General features: G+C 38.8%; 1 protein-coding gene and 1 pseudogene across 2 annotated transcripts in view; one reads left to right on the top strand and one right to left on the bottom strand.

The window, feature by feature from the left end:
- CCSER1 (coiled-coil serine rich protein 1) overlaps positions 1–16052 on the top strand; it is a 1185560-nt gene that overhangs the window by 1090485 nt on the left and 79023 nt on the right. The gene's annotated exons all lie outside the window — the stretch shown is intronic.
- On the bottom strand, positions 7000–16035 carry LOC132239470 (insulin-like growth factor 2 mRNA-binding protein 1; annotated as a pseudogene).

Raw genomic sequence — 16052 nt, 5'->3', positions numbered from 1 at the left:
AGGTTGAATAAGAGTGATGAAAGCAGACATCCCTGTCTTGTTCCTATTCCAAAGTGAAATGGTTTTAGTTTTTGCCCATCAAGTATGATGTTGACTATAGGTTTGTCATATATGGCATTTGTTATGTTGAGGTGTAATCCCTTTATTCCCACTTTGCTAAGAGTTTTTATCAAAAATGGATGCTGGATTTTGTCAAATGCTTTTTCTGTACATATTGACATTAGAGACCCGGTGCATGAAATTCATGCACGAGTGGGGTCCCTAGGCCTGGCCGGCGATCAGGGCTGATCAGGTTCCCCGCCTCCCCGCCTTCCTGCCTCCTCCTTCCCTCGCCGCCCATGCACTGCCACCATGTGGTCCCCCACTTCCCCAACTCCCCCCTCCTCCTTCCATCAACTCCCCTGTCCACCGCCACCCACCCCTGGTTCCCCGTCCCAGCCCAGGGCCCAGCCCCGATTGGGCGTTCGCGACCTACCAACCGGGAATCAGGGGGACCTGGGAGGTTGGCCACTGGCCCCGAGGAGGGAACTGGCCTTCAGACCCCCTGGGAAAGGGACTGTGTTCCCTGCCCCAGCCAGGGGGCCCAGCCCCAATCAGGTGATCTGGGCCTGCTGGCTGGGGTGAGGAACGGGGAGGTTGGCCAGGAGGCCCCATCGATGATCAGGGCCTGAGGGATGGGGGCAGCTCCTGCATTGAGCATCTGCCCCCTGGTGGTCAGTGTGCATATAGCAACCGGTTGTTCCAGTTGATCCAGTCATTCCATCATAATGGTTGCTTAGGTTTTTATATATATAGATGATCATGTGAATTTTATCTTTCATTTTGTTTATGTGATATATCACATTTAGTGATTTACAAATATTGTACCAATCTTGCTTCTCTGGAATAAATCCCATTTGGTCATGGTGAATAATCTTTTTAATATATTGCTGGATTTAATTTGCTAATATTTTGTTGAGGATTTTGACATCTATGTTTATCAGATATTAGCCTATAATTTTATCTTGTTGTAGCGTCTGTATCTCGTTTGGGGATTAGGATAATGCTTGCCTCATAAAAAGAGCTTGGAAGTCTTCATTCCTCTTGAATTTTTTGGAATAGTAAAACTCCCCTATGAAACCATTCAGGTATGGGACTTTTAATTTCTGGGAGTTTTTTGATCACTGATTCAATTTCATTTGTTGTTATTGGTCTAATCAGATTTTCTGATTCTTCTGGAGTCAGTTTTGCCAGATTTTATGTTTTGGGGAATTTGTCCATTTCACCCATATTGTCCAATTTGTTGGGATATAGTTGTTTGTAATATTTTCTTATGATCTTTTGTATTTCTGTGCTGTTAGCTGTTACTTTACCTTTTTCATTTCTGATTTTATTTGTTTATATTCTCTCTTCTTTGTTTCTTGATGAGTCTGACTAGCGGTTCATCAATCTTGTTTATCTTTTCAAAGAACCAGCCCAAAACAATCTATAGATTGAAGCAATTCCTATTAAAATACCAACAGCATATCTCACAGATCTAGAACAAATACTCCAAAAATTAACATGGAACCAAAAAAAAAAAAACAACCCCAAATATCCATAGCAATCTTGAGAAAGAGGAACAAAGTAGGAGGGATCACAATACCTGATATCAAATTATACTACAAAACCATTGTAAGCAAAACAGCCTCATACTGGAACAAGAACAGGCACATAGATCAATGGAACAGAACAGAGAACCCACAAATCGACCTAAGCCATATGCTTAATTAATATTTTAAAAAGGAGGCAAGAACATAAAACTAAATCAAGACAGTCTCTTCAATAAATTCTCTTGGGAAAATTGGAAAGGTACATGCAAAAAAATAAATAAATAACTAGACCACCAACATACACTATAGACAAGAATAAATTTAAAATGGATAAAAGACTTAAATGTAAATAGTGAAACCCTAAGTATCCTAGAAGAAATCATAGGCAGCCAAATTTTAGACATTTCTCATAGCAATATATTTCCTGATACATCTCCTAGGGGAAGGGAAACAAAAGAGAAAATAAATGGGACTTCGTCAAAATGAAAAGCTCTGTAAGCAAAAGAAACCATCAAAAAATGAAAAGGGAGCCCACTGTATGATAGAACATATTTGGCAACGAAACAGCTGGTAAAGGGGTTAATTTGCAAAGAACCAATACAACTCAACAAAAGGAAGACAAACAATCCAATTTAAAAATGGGTGAAGGACCTAAGTAGATACTTCTCCGAGGAGGGCATACAGATGTCCAAGAGATCTATGAAAAAGTTCTCAAAGTCATTGGTCAGAGAGATGCAAATTAAAAGGACAATGAGCTATCACCTCACATCTGTCAGAATGGCTACCATCAACAAATCAACCGATGACAAGTGCTTGCAAGGTTGTTGAGAAAAGGGAACCCTGTACTCTGCTGGTGGGAATGCAGATTATTGCAGCCATTATGGAAAACAGTATGGAGTTTCCTCCAAAAAATTAAAAATGGAATTGCCATTGATCCAGCAATCCCAGTTCTAGGAATATATCCCATGAATTCTGAAACACAAATCAGAAAACAATATATGTACTCCTACTTCATAGCAGCACTATTTACAATAGCTTAGATCTGGAAACAGCCCAAGGGCCCATCAGTAGATGAATGGATAAAGAAGATGTGATACATTTACTCAGTGGAATACTATGCTAAAGAAGGATCTCTTACCCTTTGAGACAGCACAGGGGACCTGGAGAGTATTATGCTAAACGAAATAAGCCAGTTAGAAAAAGACATGTATTACATGACCTTACTCATATGAGAAATCTAAAGAACAAAATAAACTGATGAACAAAAATAGATCCAGAGACATAGAAACAAGGAACAAACAGATGAATCTCAGAGGGAAAGTGAGGTGGGGTCCAGGAAGAGATTAACAAAATAATGTATGTGCATATATGCATAATCCGTGGACACAGATAATAGTGGGTGAAGTCCTAGGGATGGGGAGGTGGGTGTGGGGTGAAGAGGGTCAATAGATAAAAAAAGGGGGACATCTGTAATACTTTAAACAATAAAGATAAATTTAAAAAAAGAAGAAACCCTAAAAAAAGAAAAAGAAAATTTAGGATTTGTTTACATTGTGGCAGACCAAGATGACACTGAAGTTTAAATTAGAAATTGAGGTTTTTGCATTTTTTTCTTTCTTTTTTTGCTGTTTTATGTTTAAAATACCTCAAATCTTGGGAAATATGAGTCAAGAGGCAGCAAGGAGGATGTACATAAATCTGTTTACAAGGCATGCTGTGAGCCCAAAGAAAACTAGTTTGCATCATACTTACTGCTGTTTCATTGTGGGAAAGATTCTATGTATGGAAACAAATATACTCAAATATTAAGTTGCAGAACAAAAGAGAAAAGTTAGTTATCTGGTTGTTTTTAAATAAAAATATTGTAAGAATAAGTTATAATGAAACAGGTCTCAGTCAGGTAATGGCTGTTTTGCTATCAGTTATATATGTTAGCCATTGATTTGCCTAATTTAATTTAGATCAATACTTCTAGTAGTTTCTAATACTTATAATTATTGATTACATATAATGAAAACATTTAATTTCCAGCTCTATTCTTTTCATCATGTATAACAATTATTTTCACATAATTTTTAAAAATGAAATTTGTTATCCATCCATAGATTCCAAAATATGAAGCCCTGGGGATTCAGCAGTAAAATAAAGTTCCTGCACTATTAGAAGACTTACATTCTTGTAAGGGTGAGGGGAAGGTAGCAAACAAAATTAAACAGATAGGCATAACATTTGTTAGGAAGTGATGAGGTCTAAGCATAAAAAAGGATAAAGGGAAAGAGAATGACATGAGTTGGAAGAAAGTGCTCTCTCATAACCAGGGAAGATTTCTTTCAGGTAACATTTACATGCGTCCTGAAAAGGGTGATTGAGCCAGCCAAATGGACACGTGGGGCAGCAATGTGTAAGGCAGGAGAAACAGCAAATGCAAACACCTTGAGGCAGAAACATGAACATCCTTTTGGAAGAAAATGAGTGAAGGATTCTGACTAGAGTTAAGTGATCAAGCAAGAGCTGGTAGAGGGAGAGAAAGGTTAGAAGGTGAAGTCAGAAAGGTAGATGGGTTGATAGGCAGCTCATGCCAAGTCATGCAGGCTCTCATAAGCATTTCCAATTTTATTCCGGGTGACAGGGAAAGTCATTAGAAATGGGTTTTTTTTTGTTGTTGTTTTTGGTTTTGGGGGTTTTTTTGGTTTCTCATAATGTTCCTCTCCTCTCCTGAGCCCCCTGCCTGCATTATTCCCTTTCCATCTTGCCTATTCATTACATTACAGCCTCTGGAACAGTTAGATTTCTTTGACTTCAGTGTCTTCCCAATCCCCACTTTCTCTTTCTCTACAAACTTAAGCTCCATAAATAACTTCTTTGATTATGTTATTCTCTCATCAAAACTTAATAAAAACAAAAACAGCAATGATAGCCATAATTTATAGTGTTGTACCCATTATCCATTTTTTAAATGAAATTTATTGGGGTAACATTACAGAGTTTCAATTTTATAACACACCATCTGTATATTGCATTTTGTGCTCATCATTGAACATCAAGTCTCTTTCCATCACCATATATTTGACTTCAGTTACCTTCTCTATCCTCTCTTCAATTCCCTTCCCTTCTGTTAACCACCATACTGTGTCTCTGTCATTGAGTTTATTTGTTGTTCATTTGTTTACCTTCTGCTTTATATCCCACATGTGTGAAATAATATAGTTTTTTCCTGTTCCATCTGACTTACTTCACTTAGCATGATGTTCTTAAGATCCACCCATGTTGTTGCAAATTACAGTATTTAATCCTTTTTTATGGCTGAGCAGTATTTCACTTTATATATGTACCATATCTTTATCTAATCATCCATTGTGAATAATGCTGCAATGGACATAGGAGTATATACCTCTTCACAAAGGTTTTCAAAATTTCCAGATATCTATATAGATAAAAGGCTAATATACTAAGTGTCCCTCCTACTGTCCAACTGGTCACTATGACATGCACTAACCACCAGGGGCAACTGCTCAACACAGGAGCTGCCGAATGGCAGTGACTTGGCATCAGTGATTCTTGGGTGACGCACCCAGAAACCAGAGAGGTGGGAGCCCGATTCCTCACGGGGATGCGTGATTCCACCTTTGGCTGTGGGTTATGTTGCTGCTGGGCCACTGTCAGCCCTGAATCTGGTTTACTGCATACTCGTGTTGGCATTCCACAACCTGTACGAACAGCAACTTTGCAGGGTGCCCTTTCGCACTCCAGGACACCCTGGGGAATGTTGAAGAGCCAGTTTCTCCAATCCCCTCAGGCTAGGCCGAGTGACCCCACCTGCCAGAGGGACCCCACTCATTCTACAGACGCCAGGGAGGAACCGCAGGAGGCTGGTTCCAGGGTGTGTCTGGCCCTTCTTGTCCAGCCCCACCCCACTGGCCACTTTCTAATTAATTTCCTCTCAATGTGCACAAATTCATTCACCAGGTCACTAGTGTATCCAGAAGAGAGATTGCAGGATCATATGGTAGCTCTATTCTTAATTTTTAAAGGAATTTTCATAGCGGCTGTACTAATTTAACATTCCCAGCAGCAATGAATGAGGGTTCCTTTATCTCAGCCTCTCCAGCACTTGCGATTACTTATCGTGTTGAGAATAGTATTCTAACAGGTGTGAGGTGGTATTCATTGTGGTTTTGATTTGCATTCTCCTAATAGCTAGTGAAGTTTAGCATATTTTCATATATCTATTGCTCATTTGTATGACTTCTTGGAAAAAGTATCTATTCAGCTCTGCTCATTTTTAAATTGTGCTGTCCATTTTTTTGTTATTGAGTTGTACATGTTCTTTTTATATTTTGGATATTACCCCCTTGTTAGAGGTATTTGGGGCAAATTTCTTCTTCCATTCCATCCATTGCCTTTTTGGTTTTTTTAATAGTTAATTTTGCTGGGCAGGAGATTTTTAGTTTGATGTAATCTCACCCATTATCTAATTTAATTAGATTTTTCACATTAATCCTATGAGGAAAAAAATACTATTATACCCACTTTACAGATGAAGAAATGGTGGCTTAGAGAAGTTGAGGGTATTGACTTAAGTGTATATAGCTAGGTAGCAGTGGAGACATTGCTAATCAAATGAAATTTACTTAGCAAAATGGTTAAGGTCTCCAATGTGAAGCATAACTTTGAGCTACACTGACTTGGCTTCATGTGTCATCTCCATCACTTATTAAATTTGGGTCTGAGGCAAGGTACCTAACCCTTGACTCAGTGAACTTATCTGTAGAATGATAATCATAACAACACTGTCCTTAAAATTAAAATGTGAGAATGCACACAAAGCACTTTACATAGATCTTACTATATCATGTACACTTAACAAATATTAGTTGTCATCATTACCTTAATATTAACATGTCCATTGAGTAATGCATCAGAACATAAAGGGATATTTCCATAGAAATTTAACTATTTTAATTATTATAGTACTACACTCGGGGTACTGTTTGATCACAACCTAGGTAAAACTATGCCTTACTAATATCAATATACCAGTAACATCTGTGAGCATTTAAAAACAAAAAATTATTCACACTATTTTTTTTTTCATGTTTTAAAAACCTGAAGGAAATTTATTTCTCTTCCCACTGGGATCTGGCCCACTCTCTCGGTGGGACCTGAAGAACTTACTTACACAATCCACTGATTGTGTAAGCACCCTGAGCTAGAATTTCCATAGTGACACCCTGAGGGGTGGGCAGTGTTGGGCCAATTGGTTGGGTGTTTGGGGCAGAGAGATCAGGGTTCCTCACTGGAACATCTCTCTCAAACAAGTGGGCAAACCTGATCGACATCCCGGCCCAAGTGTCCCTGATCCCCGCTCATTCTCAGGCCTGCTGGGGAGAACGCGCTCTCGATTTCAGCCCGTCATCCTGGAGTTGATGTGCTGGGAAGGGCGGGTCACCCCCTCCGCGCCTGGGCCCGGTTACTCTGTCCCTCTTGGTGCAGCTGTTTAACTTGGGCCAGGATGCCTCGGATCTTCCTCTGAGCCATCTGGCTGCATAGAAATGCCCTCTGATCTTAACGATGACCTGGTCGTTCTCATCAGGGGTCTGGTCTCTTGGCACCGCCACTTCAGCTGCTGTCAAATTCTGCAGCTCATTCACCGTTTTGCCACCTTGGCCAATAACCCGGCCGGCTGCCGACGCTGGCACCCGGGTATGGGTTTCCAGCTTTAATCCCTCCTTGGGACCAAAGAAATTCTCCTCCTTGAGTTTCCCATAAATTCTTCCCTGAGCCTTGAATTGGGCCTCTGGGGGTCCAGTGATGATGACCATACGAACTTTGGAGTCAGGAGCTTCCGGAGGAGCAATCTTGACGGAGGCGCTGGCCAAACGGGAGAGCTGTTTGATGCGCTGCCCCTTCTTGCCGATGATGGCGCCCCCCGCTGGGCAGGGATGAAGACCTGCACCATCTCCTGCTCCAGAGCCTGCAAAAGGGAGCTATAGGGAGCAGCTCCCCTGACACTGCTGGGAGGTGGTGGGACTGCACCGGACGAGGCTGGGAAAAGACCCACGGCAGCCAAGTTCAGGCCGGGATGAGATGAGACTGCAGACTCATGGCAGCCCCGTCATTCTCACAGGCCTCCCGAACATTCTTCATGATCTCCTGCTCGGCCCTGCAGCAGTTCTCCATGGCCGGCTTCACGGTGATGGTCCTCTCAGGGTTAGAGAGGGTGAGGGCCTGCAGCGAGGAGATGGTGATTTTCGTCTCCGTGTCCTGCTCCACCTTCTTCAGGTCGCGTCCCTCCTTGCCAATGAGACGCCCCACGAAGTTATTTTGGGCCAGGATCTTCAGGGGAACCTCGTCATCCTTGGACTGGGTCTGTTCTGTGATATGTCGGATGGTGGCGCCCTCCTTGCCAGTGATGGCGCTCACATACTGGGTGGGCACCAGGAGCCGCAGGGGGATGTCCGCATGCTGCTTTGGCAGGGGCCCCGGCTGCCACAGGCGAGCCCTGTCGAGGCTGACCCCGAGAGCCAAAGCCCCCTCGGCGCCCATTCTCAGGACCCTGTGCTATCTGCTCGTCGGGAATATAGGAGACCTTCAAGGCATGGTTCTCCAGCTGGTGGCCGTTCAGTTTCATGACGGCTCTTGTTCACAGTTCTCCACTGTTCCATACTGAGCAAGCAGGCTGTCCAGGACCTCCCATCGCAGAGGGGTGGGATATTTCGGATCTGAATTTTCCGACTCCTGAAATTAGAGGGAACAGGATTAGTGACCGTTTGGAATCTTCACACTATTTTTAAATGTATATATTTTCTTGTTCATTATAATTTTTTAAAAATCTAAATAAAGTTGCGAATTTTCTTCTTTGGCCAGTTTCCCCTGAAGAATAATTTTTTTTTATTTTACTTTATTTTATTTTTACCATTAAAGAATAAGACTTTGGCATATGCTGGCTATCAGACAGATCAGCAGATGGAGAGTAGTTACAATGAGAGTGATGAATGCTAAGTTATTATAATAATTTACAACTTTTCATGTTATTCAAATGTTTTACTCATTCTAAAAATTTAACTGACTGAAGAGTAGAATATGTCATTGTTAATAGTGTTGTTTTTTTCCAGTGTAGTAATATGTCTGATGATGGCAGCTTCTATTAGGAAAAATAAATGGCATTTCTGAAGTTTGAAAATAGTGTTGTTTGGCTAGGTTTTTAATATACTCCTGATGTGTACCACTATTAATTAGCATAATTTCAGTCCTCTTTGTGGACCTGTTCTTGGCTTATCTCCTATGGGAATAGCATGGCTTTTATTTTAGGAATGCATTATAATAGATAGATTTTTACAAAAGCTTGTCAACACCATCCCTACTTCACTGTCTGTAGAAAGATAAAGCCAATGTTACTGGCAACAATATTCTTGGCTAGAAGTATAGTCTCAACTTTCCTGCTGCCCCAAATCTCTGAAAAACTCAGTAGAAAGCCAGCCCATCCATTCTTTGGATCAATAGTTTTCAGACTAATTATTAGTTGCTGAATCCTTCAAATAAAATCATGTGAGGAACTAAATTTACAAAATCAAAAAATATATAAGTTCTCTGGGAGCCATGGGTAAATTGGCCATGTTTGGTTTTCCCAGGGCTGCTTCAGGACAACCTCATGTCTCGGAGGAGCGTATTCTGTACTCTGCTGACTACCCCAGAGAAGCCGACCTGTCAGACAGAGATGCTTTTTTACTGTAAATTATTAGCTCATTGTAGATCTATGCTTTAAGATGATAGCATGGCCTGTACTAAAGGACACGATCTGAGAAGTCATCCATTATTAAACCTACAGTAATGATGTTATTGAAGATGTTTATTGATTTACAACTATGAATCCTCAGGAGCACTTTCTCTCTGATCTTGGGCTTTTCCTGAATAATTTTCTGATTGAGGGAATAGAGGACAATCTTCATAGAGGTAGTGATCTTTGAACTCAGCCCTTTTATTTTATAGGACCATTTCAGAAGAGAGAATTTATAGATTTGGGAAAGAGCATGGTGAGTTGAGGGAACAACAGGTAATTTGTTGTGCTAGTGGTATTAGATGCGTGCAGTAGTGTTTTAAGAAGTAATGCTAGATATATACATTTTCATTTCACATAGTGTAGATGTCATTTGCATGTTCATTAGATGCTTTTGAGGAACAAACTCATAATGATTGAAAATCTCTGAAAACAAAATATTCATAAATATTGCCCCTGAGGAGCATAACATTGACCTGCAAGATAAGTTTTCCAAAGAAATAGACATAGCTTGCTTCCTTATGAATGAACTTGTTTTTTCAATACCAAAAATATCTATTTTTATAAAAGTGTTTGAACTAAAAAAGTAAACCTCAGAAATGTTGAAAGTTAGCAAGGTAAGCTATGAAATACAAACTATATGTTTTTTCTTTAGTGTATTGTTGATACATACACATATTAAGATTAGGAACCAGAGAAAACCATCATCCTAAAAGAATTAGCTCCATTTTGGTCCAGATAGTGTTTCTTTGAAGTTTCTGGTTCTAATCACTGTATTGCCTCTGAAAAATTATTGTTTTGCTTCTTGATCAAAATTTAGTACAAAAAGAAAAAAATAAACCACCTCATTTTCAACTCTATTGCCAAGGTTTTGCTTTCTTTCACGGTGCTCTGCAAATGTCTGTCACTAAGTTATTATACTCTGCTGGACATCTTGTTTCTGTGTTTTCACCATCATACAATTAATACAATTTTTCTTTGTCTAGTCTGAGTTCTCTCTGACCTTCCTTCCTATGCGATTTTCTGTTCCTGTATTAGTTCTCACACTATAATTATGTCCTCTTCATTTTGTTGAAAGAGTAACTTCCTAATTGATTGTTATACATGACTTTAAGGTGCAGGTTCTGGTATCTATAAAATATCTAATATAATGTTTATTTTGACCCAAACAAATGCCCCCTACCTTCAAACAATGAAGGAAAGAAAGGGAAAAATAGAAGAAAAGTAACAAAGAAACAGAAAAAAGAAGAAAAAGAAAAAGGAAAGTTTTCTTTCATTCCAACTCTAGATTTTGGAAGTTCTGAAAGCCACAACTGATGACCAGTATTCTTGCTAGACTGGTACTTGCCTTGGGTTTTAAATGGATAGCTTTCCAAAGATTTTGCCTAATCTTCCTGTATTTGTATTTTCTGATAAACAGACATTTGTTGTTTCATAGCTCTTTCAGCAGACCTTTATCTCATTGATACTTGACAGATTAGCATTGACAAAGAAACATTGACATTTGTATGAATTATTGCTCTCAGAGCTGACTAAATACTATATATGTAATACCTGATCATTATATACATATATAAAACATCTGGTTATTATATATATATATACTAGAGGCCTGTTGCACGAAGAGATTTCCCCTGGCTGCTGGCACCGGCTTGCCTCGGGGACCTGGGGCCCAGGCCTTCGCCCTGCATGAGTTCTGGCCGGAGCCGGCCCCGGAAACGTCAGGCCTCGCTGCTCCATCAGCCCCAGGCCTCTGAGGCCTCGCTGCTCCGCCAACGTCAGGCCTCGCTGCTCCGCCAGCCCCGGGCCTGTGAGGCCTCGCTGCTCCGCCGGCCCCGGAAATGTAGGGCCTCGCTGCTCCGCCAGCCCTGGAAACGTCAGGCCTCACTGCTCCGCCGGCCCTGGAAACGTCAGGCTTTGCTCCACTGCTTGGAGCCTACGTATTCAAATTAACTGCCATTGTTGTTGGTGGTTAATTTACATATCACGCTGATTAGCCCATGGGAGGCATAGCGAAGGTACGGTCAATTACCATATTTGTCTATTATTAGATAGGATGTTGACAGAGTACTATATTTGTGTGTGTTTAACTATAGTGGAAACTGTAACTTTTCAAGATATTAAAGTAAAGAGTAAAAAATATATTTTATTAACCATTTATAGTCAAGGCAGTCATTTCAGCTATCTACATATATAAAAGGCTAATATGCTAAGTATCCCTCTGCCCATCTGACCGGTTGCTATGATGCACACTGACCAGCAGGGGGCAGATGCTCAATGCAGGAGCTGTCTTGACACGCGCTGACCATTTACAGAGAAATGGCAGCGTGGGGCTGGTGCCAACAAAGCAACACTTGGCTTCCCTCAAGTGGGACACAGGTCCTGCCACCACCCCAGAGTGACAGCCTGCCAAATCGCAGCCTGGACCCCATGGTGCAAAATGAGGCCCTCAGCCTAGCCCAGCCCTGAAATGATTTATGTGGGCACCCAGTAATGACATCACACAGCAACACCCGGTTTCATCTCCCTAGAGACTAGCCTCCTTGCAGTTTCTTCAGCCCAGGAACACAACTTACTTTATAGCCAGGTGGAAACATTTCACACTGTAACCAAATGTCTGTGAAGCATTTTCCAAATGTCTGTGAAGCGTTTTCACGTGCCTCATCTCATTTGATCCTCACAGAAGTCCTGGAGTAGGTAGATAGGAGATTTGGTGGAATCCTATTTTTTTTTCTTTTCATTAGCTGGAAAATTGAGATTTAGAAAGCTTAGAAACTTGACCTGACTGAAAAGAAGTAAGATATGGTGGACCTTGAAAATGACCTCAGGTTTTCTCAATGCACAAAATATAGTCAAACACTGCTGCTGTTAAATATTTTACCCTTTGTTCTCCCTGAGTGATCTACAATAATAATCTGCTTCGTGTTGATATTTACTGCTGTGTTGCTGACAATTACCTGAAAGAGAAGTTGGGGTGCTTCACTGGGTGGAAAAAGTATAGCTAAATCAGAAAGCAGTTCTAATTAAGCAAGTTTATTCTATATCTATAAAATGCTAAGTTGACTTGCACATGCACGATACATATAAAGCACTAGCTGGCCCTAACCAGTTTTGCTCAGTGGATAGAGTGTCAGCCTATGGACTGAAGGGTCCCAGGTTTGATTCTAGTCAAGGGCATGTACTTTGGTTGCAGGCACTTCCCCAGTAGGGGGTGTGCAGGAGGCAGCTAATCAATGTTTCTCTCTCATCGATGTTTCTAACTCTCTATCCCTCTCCCTTCCTCTTTGTAAAAAAAATCAATAAAATATATTTTTAAAAATTAAAAAAATAAATAAAGCACTCTCTGGTGCCAGTCACGCATGTATTTCCATCTGTCATTGTCAATCGTGAATTTGGTTGACACATCTATCATAGAGAAAGGGCAAATGTTGATATTAAAATATTTCTTCTAATTAATTTCCTTTCAATGTTCACAAATTCATGACCTGGTCACTAGTATAGAGATAAAATACTTTTTAAGTTATTTTCTTAAATATTTTATTTGAAGAAAATTTAGCTAAATTCTAAGGGAATAAATTCCTACATTTATATAAAAGTAGATTTTAAATGAAAGTTTTAAATGTAGTAACATTTTCCTTTTAAACATGATTAAATGAATTTATTAATCCAATTCTAAAATATTATATGAGTTATAAAAATATTAAGAATAAAGGCTTTGTTAGGGACATTTAGGGTAAGAAGTAACTTTAAAATAGGGATATCTATAATAATGTCAAAAATAAATATAAAGAAAAACAAATTAACTTTAATACTCAAGACAGCTCTTTATGTAAGTCTCATTCTATCTATTTATCATCTATCATCTATCAATCTATCTATCTATTCTTTTGCAACAGAGTGAATGTTTGTGTCCCCCCCAAAATCCATATGTTCAAACCATAATCCCAAAATGATGGTATTTTGAGGCGGGGCCTTTGGGAGGAAATTAGTTCATAGGATGGAACCCTCATGAATGGGATTGGTGTCCTTATAAGAAGGCAGAGAGCCAGCTAGCTCTCTTTCTGCCATGTGAAGATACAACGAGAAGTGAGCAGTTTCTAGCCCAGAAAAGAATACTTACCAAAACCCAACCAACCATACCGGCACCTTAATCTCAGACTTCCAGCCTCCACAACTGTGAGAAATAAACTTCTATTGTTATAAGCTACTCAGTCTGTGGTACTTTGTTACAGCAGCCCCAACTGATACCATCTTTTATCTGTCTACTGAGATAAACTAAATTTTAACTTTAGTTATAATGTATTTAAAGTCAATAGCATAACAATGCACCGTAATCTTCTTTTGGAATTTTGTGCTTTTAAGAATAAAAATGTCATTAACATTTACTTCCATAGATATACTATTAGCATACTGAGAAAGATGATGAGTCCATAAAAATCAAAAGTTTTAAATAGTCCCTTTAATGGGCAAAATATAATAGTTAAATTGCCTTGAAGATAGTGTGCCAGGTAGTAATATGTTTGTAAAATTTTCCAGTAGGGATAAAGCCTAAGCAATGTTTTAAAACATCTGTGTGATATATTCAGGAAAGCATGAATATAACACAAAGATAATACAATAGAGTCAAACTTTAGGTCATGAAAGATTTTATGTTAAACTACTGTGTAGGACTTTATCTTTCAGTTGATGGAGAATTATGCAAAAATATTAAACTGGACAGTGCTTTGAGAATAATTATAGTTTTAACAAGTATTTTTGGACAATTTCAAGAATGACTTATTGGGGCCAGGTAAGGAGAGGTCTGAGTAAGACAAAAAATATAGTGTCATTTATTAAAAAAGAAATAAGAACTGAGGAGAAATAGAAGGGATTTATATCTACTAGCAGTTAGTGAATGATTTCTATAGTTTTCCCTTTTACTTTTTATAAGTTGTGGTAGAGATTATTGACATAATGAAATAAGTTATTAAATTTTTATTTATTATATTCATGATTGTGAAGTCCACTGAACCAGTTATATATCTTGGTTGATATAACAGATTCAATCATATCATAACTTATTTATAATGCATACAACAATATGATGAGTCAGTAAAATATCTGAAATAGTTGTTTCAATACATCTTTTTCTGGTACATATTTTATTTTCAGTCTTGTGAGTATTCTATTCAGTTATCCTGCAGTTATCAACCCTGTTATTTTGTGTTATAAGTAGAAATATATAGAAAATATATTTTCTACCCCCAAGCCAGTGTGGCTCAGTGAATTGAGAGTTGTTCCATGGACCAAGCAGTCACTGGTTGGATTCCTAATGAGGGCACATACCCGGGTTGCGGGCTTGATCCCCAGTAGCTGCGTGCAGGAGGCAGCTGATCAGTGATTCTCTTTCATCATTGATGTATCTATCTCTTCCTCTCCTTTCTTCTCAGAAATTAACACTTTTAAAATAAAAAGAAATATTTTCTCCCAAAATATATTATCTAAATGTCATAATTAGTTTTACTAAGTGAAAATTTTAATGTTAAAGTAAAATATAAAATGTATCAATATTGGTCTATCCTAACCCACTATTTTTTTAAAATATATTTTATTGATTTTTTTACAGAGAGGAAAGGAAAAGGATAGAGAGTTAGAAACATTGATGAGAGAGAAACATCGATCAGCTGTCTCCTGCCCACCTCCTACTGGGGATGTGCCCACAACCAAGGTATATGCCCTTGACCGGAATTGAACCTGGGACCCTTCAGTCCGGAGGCCAACGCTCTGTCCACTGAGCCAAACCGGTTAGGGCAATCCACTCTTCTTTTATAGTTATTTTAAAAATAAAAATTGCTATGAATTCTAATTAGGGGCATATATTTTCTTCTTTATTTAATTTTAATTAAGTACTGAGTAAAATTAATTCAAAATGCCATAGCCTTATGCATGATAAAGTTTGAATAAAAGTATGAGAATTTAAATCCTGTTACACCTTAGCATAATTGGTAGTAAATAAGTAAATTTGTATGACAACTTTATTTTAAAAACAGTGCATTAAGTTGTAACTTATACTACTTAGATAATGTGAGAGTCTCTCATCATTAGACAAAAACTAGCAGAGTTCCTGAAAAAATCCCAAGTATAATTGGCAGCAGATAATAATTTGATTTTTCTTTGGAAGTCCAAATGAAATGCTTGAGATGTTTTCTTAATGGTTCAGATATGGGAATAAAGGAATAGATTACATGAAATAAGGACAGATTCACTGAACTATTTTTGAAATGTGCAATGCAGCCTGGTCACTGAGGGCAAGTAGTTTTCTTATTGTCTTTGTATCATCAGTCTAGTAGATCAGAAAAGCATAAAATTAAACAAACACATTTTCAAGAACCTTATGGCATAAAATGTTATATTAAAACTGTTACCAAAATATCCAATATACTTTTTTGTGTGGCACACTAAAATTATGGTTTAATTATATTTTGCCTTAAAATGATTTTTTTTCCTGATACACTGTGCTTTACTATGCGTGTTGCCCTTGGGTAAACATTCCCTACAGCAAATATGAACATGGAGGTTAAAGTTGGCATACGAATTCCAATATTATATATTTAACTAAATTATTTAAAAAGCTCATCTACTTTGGTTGTGAAGGGAGAGAATAAGAAGTTGCATAGACTTATCTATGTCCCTCTCCAACCTGACCATCCTTACGGCTATTCCTC

The sequence above is a fragment of the Myotis daubentonii genome, chromosome 1 (genome assembly GCF_963259705.1).
Source record: "Myotis daubentonii chromosome 1, mMyoDau2.1, whole genome shotgun sequence".
NCBI lineage: Eukaryota > Metazoa > Chordata > Mammalia > Chiroptera > Vespertilionidae > Myotis > Myotis daubentonii.
The sequence above is the reverse complement of the archived record's forward strand: the minus strand, read 5'-3'. Positions and strand labels throughout refer to the sequence as shown.